Source organism: Neolamprologus multifasciatus, chromosome 22 (assembly GCF_963576455.1).
Source record: "Neolamprologus multifasciatus chromosome 22, fNeoMul1.2, whole genome shotgun sequence".
NCBI classification, from domain to species: Eukaryota; Metazoa; Chordata; class Actinopteri; order Cichliformes; family Cichlidae; genus Neolamprologus; species Neolamprologus multifasciatus.
This window is the reverse complement of record NC_140459.1, coordinates 4,950,236-4,962,658: the sequence shown is the minus strand read 5'-3', so window position 1 is coordinate 4,962,658 and position 12,423 is coordinate 4,950,236. Positions and strand designations below refer to the sequence as shown.

Genomic DNA, 12,423 nt, shown 5'->3' with positions numbered 1-12,423 from the left:
AAGCGAATAATTCAAACATCAGGTCAAAGAAAGGGAAGGACGAGAGAACGCAGAGGGCTCGAGGAATCTGAGATGCTAGAAATGCAAAGAACTACAACAACCCTGACTGTTACAGGGTCCATGGCATCACATGAGCACATAAGCTATTGGCTTTTGCTTGAGCCTGAATGAATTGGACAGGTCAATTGGATGTATCACCCCATTCACTCTGCTTTATTGATTAAATTATTACTGTAGCTAAACTACCTATAAATGTTCCTGATTACTTTTAGTATTGGATGCATAGAAAATGTTAGCAGTTCAATTTACTTTTATTTATATAGCACCGACTCACAACAACAATCGTCTGAAGGTCCTTTTCTGAGAAAAGTTTCTGTAATATTTGTGAGATTATTATACGATCTTATGCCACCTTTATACGTCTAATCAAAGAATTGTTGAATCATTGTACGGCTATAGGCCACCTTGGATTAAAGATTGTGAAATCATTACACTGCTTTATGATGCATTATACTGCTGACTGATAAGAAATACTGTTTTCAGAGAATCATGGCCTTATTTGTCTGATTAGAAAGAACAGAACATACTGCACAGGAAGCCAAGCTCATAACTTAGGCTCACTGAGAGAGAAAGAAAGTGGATGTTTAGGTTTTATGACTTTGTCCACATCTCCCGTCCGGACGTTTATGCTCAAAGTGTTGTATGGAATAAAGAGATTGTTGATTGAGTATTTATACACCGAGTGTTGTTCTTCCGTCAGCCCAAAGATCAAAGAATTGGGATATTTAACATATTAGAAAGAAAATCCAAACAATCAGATGACATCTCAGGGTCAAGCATGAGATGTTGTTGTTCTTGTTGTGGTCCAGAGGTGATGGGGCAAGATTTTGTATGTGAGACTGATTTTAAATTCAACTTAATTTAACCTGGAACCAATAAAGAGAAGCTAATATGGGCTGTTTCTAGTCTCTTAGTATTCTCATTGCAGTATTTTAGGTCAACTGAAGACTTTCATTAAGATAACGAGTTAGAATAATCCAAGCACGAAGTCACAACTAAGTCAATGAATGCCATAACCTAACCACCACCCTGCAACTCTGCACCATCATTGTACAAAAATATTAATTGTAGCACTAAATACATTTTGCATCTCAGCTCATTAAAAGTTGGTGAGTGGGTGGAAATGTGACCTAATGACATTGAGCTCTTCCAAAACATCAACTTCTTCACAGAATTGTTGCATTTTGCATGTTTAACCCTTTAAAGCCGGTCGGAGCCACATAAGCTAGCGCAATAATTTTTTTTGCATATGAAACCGGAGGAGTTGTACTTACATCTTATGCCATCAGCTTGTCCTCGGTCACAGTTTCCTTCCACATAAAGCTTTGCAAAAATTGCATAAAAAGCGCTTGCAGGAACAAAAACATAATATTCCAGAAACACGCTTTGCCGATCCGATCAGCTGTTCGTAACACTTCCCACATTGAAACAGACATCAGCACGAACGATCGCATGTCCGCTATTACCTGCCCGAAACCGGAAGTGACGTCAATTTCGCAGAAAATGTAGGTTTTTTTTTACTTGTAGGCCTTAAAAGCCTATACTGGTGTTTTTTATAAGTCATGTTTGACTTTTCTGAATAGTTTCTGGGATGCTTAGAACTCAAATTGCACTGCTTAAAATAGTTTATTTTGATGCACATGCTGTTTTCTTTGCAAATTTGCATCATAGGATTGTTTTTCGTTTTTCCTGCAGTGTATAAAATTGGTGTATCTCAAAAATAAAACTATGAAGACACTCAAAATAAATTTCCTGTGGTGGGAAACTATTTTTTGCAACTTTTTTGTATTTAAAGTTTTGAGGGATAAACTTCTTAAATTTCTCCAGGTAGAAATATATGTAAAAAAAATAAATAAAAGATTTTCAATTTTTTTTGTAGTTTATTGCGCTTTTTTGCAATTTATGTAGTTACTATGGACTTAATGCAGACATATTATTAAAATATGGGCTATAACAGTTGTATTGATGTATAGCAACTTGAAATGCTCCCAAAAATGGCTCCACAGCATGTAAAAATATAAAGTAATCTCTGGCGGCCTTGGTTCTATGGTAGGTCTTAAAGGGTTAAATATATATACATGCAGTTTTTCATAGTTTCTACAAATCTGTGGTTCAACCTTTTTTTGTGTGTCTATGAAACAGAAACTATCACAGTTCTCATATCTCCCTCTTTGGGGTGTTTTCGCCTGCTTATTCTGGGGTAGAAACTTTTCTGCACAGGAGGAATTTTTAGGTGACAAATTGTTGTAGAACCTGCTTATATCATATTTAAAAAAAACAATAACAGTCAGCAGGTGCTATGCTGGTTCAAAGCAAAGCTTTTGCTGGCAATACTGCTTGCCTTCCTACCTTTGTTTCACTATCTGTGGATACCAATGTAAAAACAAACTTAAAACAAGTTCACAAGAAAGTAAAAAAATAACATAGTCCTTGCCCCATGTCACAAAGTTAACCCCCTCCTCCCTGTTGGGCAGCTTGCAGCCATTGGCCCACAAAAAAATGTGGCCTCACAGTCTGTGGGCAGACCGTATGGAGCGTGAGTGGAGGACCCAAATGCAGACAGAGAACAAAAGGCGAGCTTGAACAAAAGGCGAGCCTTTATTGGGCTGATACAAGAGAAACATAAATACAAGGCAAGATAAACGTGGGGCGAAACTAAAACTAAACTAAAGTGGGAAAAACTAAATAACTCATAAGCTGTGTGAGACTGGGAAACAACTATGAACACTTTAATACCTATGAAACTATGAGAAGTACAACACGAGGTACATGACTAGACAAGAAGAACAGACATCCTGACAAAGACTAAATACACACAGGAGATACTTGGGGGCAGTGGAAACACATGGGGAAAACAGCTGACACTCAGCCAAATCCTAACTGATAATGGCAACACAAGAACTAAAATTATATTCAATATAATATAAGAACTCAAAATGAACTCTAAATGCTGAGTCACAGACCCAGCCCCTGACATGTGGCTTAAAGCCTGAGTTGTAAATGTGAATCCAAACCGACAAGGTCTAGGAGACATGGAGATCTCACCTCAGTGGCCAGGTATCTTAAGGGAGACCCTCGCACTCTTTGGTCCAAAAGGGATGGTGGGGGTTGTGGTCTCTGACACAAAGCAGCTGAACAGTAAAATCAAACTGTCTGTGAAGGTTCTCAGTCATCCAGGTCATCGTAGTCAAAGGAGCTTGCAAAGAAAAGCGTCTGGACTTCTTTAAGTTACTTGAAGACGTTTCACCTTCATCCGAGAAGCTTCTTCAGTTCTAAGGTCAAATGGTGGAGAGTCCCAGATATAAACCTAGTGGGAGTGTCCCCCCACAGAGGGACAAAAGGACCCCCTGATGATCCTCTAACTGCCTGAGCCAAGGTGTGAAACTGGGTGTGGGTCACAATCAGCTAGAGTTTCGGGTGAGTTCATTGTGAAACCTGGCCCCACCTTGTCCTGTGGAGGTGGCTCCACAGGACAGACTCTTTCAAACTCATGGTTTGAAAGAGGAGTGAAAGAAGCATCGATGTCCACTGTGAGCGACCATCTTTGAACAGAGGCGGTGGTTTACGACACCAACTGTCTGCCATCTATAATCCAGTTTTGAGATCCCTCCCCAGACGCCTTAACGCCCACTCACATCCTGGGCCATCTGACCTCAGGAATTCGCATGACAAGGTGGGGCCAGGTTTCACAAAGAGCTCACCCGAAACTCTGGCTGATTGGGACCCACACCCAGTTTCACACCTTGGCTCAGGCGATTAGAGGATCATCAGGGGTCCTTTTGTCCCTCTGTGGGGGGACACTCCCACTAGGTTTATATCTGGGACTCTCCACCATTTGACCTTAGACCTGAAGAAGCTTCTCAAATGAGAGGTGAAACATCTTCAAGTAACTTAAAGAAGTCCAGACGCTTTTCTTTGCAAGCTCCTTTGACTAAAATCAAACTGGTTTTCATCTCCAGTTGGTGCATTTGTTACACTTAGCTGCTACATGCACCTGCTAATATCACTGCAGTCCTTCAGAAGCTGCCAGCAGGTCTGTTTGAGAGTTGCTCTGCAGCTGCCAGTAACTTAACCTGTTTACCTTGCCTACCTGGCCGCTGTCTGTTTACACTAATGGATGTGTCCATGGACTAAAACTCTCAGCTCTCTTTGGCTTCTCGAGCGTCCTTGAGCAATTTTAACTTGCATTCAGTCATTATCAATCATCCAGGATGAAAGTGGCAGCTAAAAGCTTAAAAATGGTATTCTTTATGCCACCTGTCATTCCTCTAAGTCAAATTCACAAAATGCAGACCTGAGGAACAACTGTGCTTTTTAATAAATTCTAACACAACTACACAATAACATGACAAATAGTAATGAGTTTTCTTTTTCTTCCAGATGTTCTTTTCTCTGAGTTTCAGAGCAGAGTTTTGTTGTCCCACGACATACATGTTAAGAGGCTTTTTCGCTCTGACAGGAATACTGTTTTGGGAAAACAGTCACGTCTATCAACATCTGTGTCGAAAAACTGCCTCGCTTTCTTCACATTTCTGCAAGAAAATGAACACATGGTGCTAAAACACAAGTGCTGGCAACTTCAATTAAAAAAAGCAGCCAGTGTACGTTGGTCTTAGAGCAGCTTTGAGCACATCTAACCTTTTTCTCTGCCTAGGATGACTAAACACTTTTCTTCCAATGACTTAAATAGATGTGATTACTTCTTGGCCTGTCTTTCTCTGTACTTTCCCTCTTTTTATCCTTCGCCCGGGGGAATTGATGGAGATGTGTCGGGGGTCCAGAACCACAGGTGTTAGGACCTAGCCAGTAATGAACGGCTTCCAGCTGAATGTTAATCATGATTAACGAGTGAGAATGGCCAGGAGGCAGCGGGGCCTGACGACAGGGAGCTGACAGGGTGTAGCAAACAGTGCACACAGAGCGGCGCAGCAGGGGGGGCAGTTTGGCCAGCCAAGGACAGACATGTTGACACGCCCCCGCATTTATAGGGCACATAAATCTGTTTTCCAATGAAGGTAGCGGTATGGCAAACTTTATTTTTGAGATGAGATGAAAAATGAGTAAAGCAATGCCTGTCAATTTATTTTAAATATGTAAATAGAACAAAATTCCCCTCTTTTCATAAGACTACAGTCTATTTTGACGTAATATTTGTGCTCAGAACAGTTCTTATCTGCGTCTGCAGCAACGACACCACAGTGGAAATGGGACGATTGGTTTCTTGTGGCTCTGATTAAAAAAATAATCCCCACTGTACTCCCTGCAAAAGTTGTTTACATGCCAGAGGAACCACTTCAGCCTCACTGCAAAGAAAGAGGAACAAACACTGAGAAAAAAAGAAGAAGAAATGAGCTAAAACGATTTGGTGTTTTCAAAAACTTTAATGAGTGCACGCATGATAAGATGTATTTGCAAAAGCAGCGACAAAACACAGCTGCTAAACCATTTCCATCAAGACAGAAAGATATATTTAGCTGACTGTGCACAACAGGAAAAGTCGCAGAGGTATTTGGCAAGTCCATGTTGGGACTCCTTTTTAAGGCATGTATCCCATACGCTGAATATTCATGCAGAAGGAAGTCTTTACGCTACTGCTACTGAATAAAGGGTATTTGTTGCAGATGTGATGTGAAGCAGGACTCCTGATGAGTTCAGTGGAAGCAGCCAGGGAAGCAGGTCCTGATGAAAAGTGCATGAGGGTCACATTTATCTGACACCGACGGCAGCAGAGAAAGGAACACTTTGAAAGTTTCACAGCAGTGACATGTTTGGCTCAGACAGCGTAGCAGAGTCCGACTGTGTCATGCTTTCAGCTGAATCACTCAGTCAGATGAGTAGGAATACACAACCAGCGTGATGATCTCAGTGTTTTTGCTGTTGTGTGTCTGTGTCTCTATTCTAGATGTAACAGTTTGTCCTCTCTCTGCCATATATATGGGTTTACTCCTGTATGCCTACCTTATTATAGAATTCATGTCTCACTCTGAGCATAATCAGGTAACAACACTGACAGAGGTTCAACTCTCAGCTGTTGTCATGTGTCGTAAACAAGCTGCAACAACAACATCAGCTAGTGCTCCCATGGATGTTTATAGGAAGTATTTTCCTATGTTGCTCCCAACATTACAGCTGGAATAACTTCAGTATTCTCCACTAATTAGCAGCTATCAGTGTCTATGAGTTGCAGTCATACACGCTATCCCTCCACCTTGTTAACCCAGTAATCTACTGTTAACTTGATGCAAAGTCAGCAGACATGATGCTAAAGTTAAGGTTTTATGTTATAATGTATAATGTGTTAGTCCCCATAGGAAAATTGGTCCTCTGTATTTAACCCATTCACCCAGTGAAGCAGTGGGCAGCCACCAATGCAGCATACTGCATTGGTGGCTGCATACTACTGTACTTTAATAAGGGTGGTAACTTCAAGAGCCATATATTTTATGAGGTCATTATGAAAAGTTTGAGAAGCGCTGGTCTAGAGTGCATTCATTGGCTAATGAGTTGTGACACTGAGCGTACAGTGTCACAGGCAGACGATGTTCAAAACGCATATCTCAAAGTTTCATTTATGGACTTAGCTTCCGTGATGTCACCCACTGGTTTGCAATGTCCATATTTTATAGTGTCTATGTTCTAGTCAAGTTAAGCTTCACTTCCTGCCATATTTCTACATGATGATTTTTGCTTTTATGTCACTGCCTCTCCAGTGACACTGAGATATAGTTTAGGTTTCAGTGTCTGGTCTGTTTTTATTCATCTTATTAGTCTCAAGATTGTTTTTCCTTCTTTCTCTCACCATCTCTGTCAGTTTCTTTAGTCTCCTGTGTCATGAGTTATTTTTCTGTTGGTATTTTTTTTGATTTACTTTGAATTTTAGTTTCTTCCTCTGTCTCATTCCAGTTTTACTTCTTACGTTTAAGCTTCTTGGTGATGTTCTGCTCCTCCTTGACTGTTTTCACCTGCATCATGTTTCTCCGTTAGTCTTCTGTGTTCATATAGTCTTGTCTCTCCCACTTCCTACTGTTGCATCCATGAATGTTGTTTTATATAATGTATAATGTGTATGTGTTAGTCCCCATATTTAATTGATGAACTGTTGAAGGAATTATGTTAATATTTTGGGTCATTTTTTAAAAATCTAACCTTGTACTCTGTACTTAAGCCCTACTTCAAGTATTGTGTTACTATTGTGACAGACAGTGTCCATCTCTTTTCATACATGAGGGGAAAACCACTCTTAATGGGAGAGAAATGCAAAGTGTACAACTTCTAGTGACCTTATTAAAAAATATTTCCACTACAAAAATGCTCAGAAATGCTACTTTAATTTCATGTATAATATTCGATGCCTGGGCTCCTATTTATAAGCTGTGGAAAGCCTCTGGGGAGTCTTATTTCAAAAATGTCAGTTTTATCTGTCATGATGGTAATTGCATTTTAATTGCTTAATTGTTTCGTGAATAATCTTGTGAATTGAATTTAACTGAACTGATGTCATTGTGGCTTCATGTTTTACCATGTTTTATCTACCAGAATGTTCTCGGGTGAGTTTAGGTGGTATAATTTCTGATTTGTTGCCATCATAGAAATGATGCATGCAGTATATGTAGAGATATGCATCCACAGCATCTACATTGTGTTTTCTTTTCCTTTGTCCCATGTGGGTTTGAGATTGTGCTCTGTGGTTATGTGATATAAAAGCGAAGGAGCCTCTCTGAATGATAATTTGCTGTGATTGGATCAAAAGTGAAAAGAATGACTTTTCCCCATTTTGCATAGAACAAGCATACTTGAAAAGGCAAACTATCCAACTCTGTGACATGATAGCGCATAAAAAAAACAAGCAGCAAACGGAATGAGAGAAAAATTTCAGGTCGACTGTGCAGATCATACTCCCAGAGGCATTCATGCATTGTTTATTTTTCCCTTCATAGGAGGCCTGAGGGAGGAGGAAATTACCTTGTCGCTCATCAGCGTGCTGCTATAATAGCTCTGTGTATTGGCCGTATGGCAGCAGTAAACATGGACGCTGGAGCGTGTGCAGCTGTAGGCGGGCGGGACAGGTGCTCGTATGAATCAAGTGGGAGAGTGTGTGTGTGTGTCCAGGTAAGTCAGCGCTTGTGTGTCGCTGAACCATCTGGGCACACTTTGCTCCAAATGTGCAGATGGCAGAATTCCTGTGTGTGTATCTGTTAACGTTTCTACTTCTATGCAACTCTGCATCTGTTAGTGGAGAATCAGCGCGTGTTAATGAGGGAGATTACACATCCACGCTGCGTTAGACACCATCGCTCAGCCACAGTCAAAGGTCAGCTGATGTATTTTGTGAGGGTTGTTCATTGTGGCGGTCGATGACATTGACTAGTCTCATATGTCAAATCCCAAATTAGCCTTCCGACCTCCCCACCTTGACGTTTACTCGTGAACATTGGCTGTGTCCCAATTCAGGGTCTGCACGCTTGAAGTACGCACACTACGAGTACTACGTACGGTGCGTACTATAAGTACGAGAAGTGCGGAAGTGAGAGGCTTGTGAAATGGGACGGTCTAGCCTTCGTTGCGCTGTTCAGGTTGCCTAGCAACCATGATACTAACCGCGAGAAACGTTACATACAGCTTTGATTGACAGAAATGATTATATATATCTATATCTATATCTATATAGAGATAGAGAGAGAGAGAGATAGAGATATATAGAGATATAGAGATAGATAGAGATATATACATATATACATATATATATATATATATATATATATATAAACATATATAGATACATATATATGTGTATATGTGTATATATATATATATATATATATATATATATACATATATATGTGTATATGTGTGTATATATATATATATATAAATTATCCACACCCACCGCCGCGCTATGAATTGTGGGATATATGGGACCACGAAGCGTGCACCAGACCACGCTTGATATTTGGAGAAATCGACGGTGCATTTGGAGTATGCATTTGAAGTACACTTCGAATTGGGACAGCCGTCGTCACGTGGCAGTGACGTAATCACACTTAAAATGCGTACTTCAAGCGTGCAGACCCTGAATTGGGACACATCCATTGACTGTAAGCGTGTCTGACTTACACTGTTCTGTTTTTGTCAACTAACTCAAAATCAGGGTTTTTAAGGTGCCACTTTGACTTATTTTTCCTCACTTGCAGTTGGTTATGACTACAACCAATTACTTCATGATATGTGTGTCAGAATGTCAGAAGTCTGTCTATATTTGTTCATATGAGCATATTTTAATGCAATACTGTCAGGTAATCTTCTTTACTAAAGGCAGGTTCAAACACCGGAATTGGTAAAATTAGGGTAAGTCTATGAGTGTCTTGACAACAAACTCAATATTATCTGTTGTTTGGTTTTTCTATTGTATGTGAGTAAACATCTGAACCAGAAGAAGAAAAAGACAGACGAAGCTTTTGAGATTGCAGTCTCACAGTTTAACCAAAATTTATAGATAAAATGTTAATCAGGATCATCAGGATCTAAATCAAATAGCAGATGAAGAATACGGCCAAACTAAAGCTGGTACTTTAATATTTGCTGTACCTATGTGTAGTTGTGAGTGTAGGTAGTGCTTATGACTCCAGCATCAGCTTATATTTTTCCAGTCTTGCTTTTAGTTACTCAGTAACAAAGATTGTATATAAAAGCTGGACATCGTTGAAATGAGGTCAGTCCCTGCTCAGTGAAGTCCTCATGCAAAACCATCACCATCCTGTTGTTTTTGAAGAGTGAGGCATGACTGACTGTGAAATTGAGGGATAGCGGCTCACTGAGGATTTGTTAGACAACCAGAAGTCCTTTTTCCATTTAGAGGTGTCGCCCACTGCTGGTCAGTCTAATGTGGTCTAGAAATGACATTTTAGCCATGTCACCTTCACAGTTTGGTTTTCCCTGTCACACGTGTTGACTGTATGTTACCGAGATAAAAACATATATTCAGCACAAGTATTTATGTAGCCAAATTATCAACGATTAATCAACAGTTTGTTGCAATATTAATCAATAATGATAAACCGCTAATGTTGTTTCTTAGTGTCTATGGCTGCTTAGGTTTTTCAAAAAATAATAATAATGAAGAATTGCTGAACATATAGAGCACAAAACAGGGATATGTTGTGCTTTATAATATAATATCTCACTTTACACGTCTGCCTCCTGCCATGGTTTTGAACTCCTGTTTGCTGTATTTTAACAAACCTATTCCTGAATCTAAATGAGTTTAAGCTTTAAACTTTTACATTTACTGAACTTAAAGGTTATACCACTCGAGTTGTGTAAGCTCTGCAAAAAACATAACAATAACTGAAGTTGAAGTGTAGTTACAGCTTGAAAATGAGATGATATACCAAATTCAGCTTGTTTCTTGTTAAACAGCCTGTTTTAATAATAGACTTTGACTGAAAGCTTCAAATACTTGTGGGCTTGAACTTTGTAGCTGTTAAGACTAGGGATGGGTATCGTTTAGGTTTTATCCGATACCGGTGCCAAACCGGTACTTTTGAAACGGTGCCGGTGCTTAAAGAATGGAGAACACAAACTTTGTCCAAAAACCTCTCATGTTTAACTGTTTTCCACTTTTTCTTTGGTCATTTTAGCCAGGACTCTCCTCTTCGGGTTCTTGGGGGATGTTGCTAACTCCGGGTCCGATAACAGGCACCACGCTCTGTCAGGGCTAATGAGCGGTATGGATTCAGGCGCGGAGCTCTGGGTTGAAGCCGACAGTGCGTTTATTTACAGTGCTTGAAATACAGTCTTCAAACAGTGAGATATCCAACAATTTTCTTTTCTCTAAATCCCAAAAGTGGTGAAGGCGAGTTTCCCCGTGAGGTCGGTGTGCACTCCTTCCGTGTGAATTCCTCCTCCCGAAAACACCAGTGAATCCCTTTTCTCCACTCCTCCGTCCCGTACTTCTCCACCTGAGAGACGAGCAAACACAACAGCGGATAAGAAGGCTTGCCTCGCTATGCGGGTTATAAGATCACGAGCACACTTATCTACCGAGCTCCGAGTACAATCCAGCGTCGACTGCCGTCTGGACACACCGTTAAATACCTCCGTGTAGTGAGGAATGATTAGCGGCAGCTGGAGCTGAAGGTTACTCTTCCGGGTCAGAGGTCGGCCTTTCTCGCTCTCTCGGAGACGCCGCCCCTAGGCATAGCCCGACCCGCAGAATAGGGAGGAAGAGAGGAAGGCGCACACACATCACAAATAAACAAGCAGGTCGTCCGGGGAGGACCGTCCGACCGTGACACACCCGCAGTAGATGTGCACGGTGTGAGGTCTCGCAGCAAGCTATCAAATACGGCGCATTTCTCGGCTTTAAAAAAAACGCTATGCGTCGCCAGGTGTTTCATCAGATTTGAGGTGTTACCTCCTTTGACAGTATCACAGTATCAGCTTAAAGCACTTGTTGCAGCTGCTGAGTTTGCATCTTTTGCTGTGAAGTACAGCCAGACTTTTGACCGCTTCGCCTTGGACATTTTTAATCTGTAGCTCTGCTCTAAAAGAACGTACGTACCTGGACCCGCCTACTATCCTCGGAAATGTAAAATGATTGGCTAGAATCTAAAGTGTATCACAGCTCAGGAAATAAAGCACCAAAATGTGCGCTGCTTTTCGGTCTGGTTACTACCGTTTATGTCAGAACCGGTGCCATCATGGCGCCAGATACCGGTACCCATCCCTAGTTAAGATAGATATTTAACATCTTGCTCAATCATGCAGGGAAAGAAATCGCAAAAAGCTGATTTTATTTATCTGGATGTAACGTTTTCAGTGGGAGAATAGAAATGTTTACACTGAGGTAGTAAACCTGACTGCCTTCTTTGTAAATCCTGCAGAAATGTATGGAAATTTGCTTTCATCAGTTAAAGCAGCATTAGATCAGACATGATGATCTAATAAGCCAGTTTAACATGCTTCATTTGCAACAAACATCACCAGCGATGAGCTACGTATAAACCCTGACTAAGAGGAGAAATGATGAATGGTATGGATACTGACAGGAAATCTTTTTCTGCCTGCACCAAAAGAATCGAGCAAAATAGAATCTCAACAGCAGCAATCACAGATTTCTGTTTTCTTGTGGTTCCTTTAAGTATCACAGACCCGAGCTGCAGAACACGAGGCTGCTTTGTGGAGTTTAGTGACATCGGTTTACCAACCCAGAACAACTGTGGGTGACACCTACTGAGATTACCAAGTGCAGCTTTAAAACACCTGGTGTGGATAAACGTCACAATCAGCATGATTTTTCTTTATATACATACAAAATATGATTTGCTGGGGTAGTATTTGTGGAGACTTGTTGACAAGCAGATC

At 40.7% G+C, this 12,423-nt stretch overlaps 1 long non-coding RNA gene across 1 annotated transcript; it reads right to left on the bottom strand.

Moving 5' to 3' along the window:
* Positions 1-10,897: 10,897 nt before the first annotated feature.
* Positions 10,898-11,349, bottom strand: LOC146492698 (uncharacterized). Its single transcript, XR_014871868.1, has 2 exons — positions 11,101-11,349; positions 10,898-11,018 (listed from the first exon to the last, which is right to left on the bottom strand). It is a non-coding gene; the product is annotated as an uncharacterized LOC146492698 (long non-coding RNA).
* Between the last annotated feature and the right edge of the window lie 1,074 nt (positions 11,350-12,423).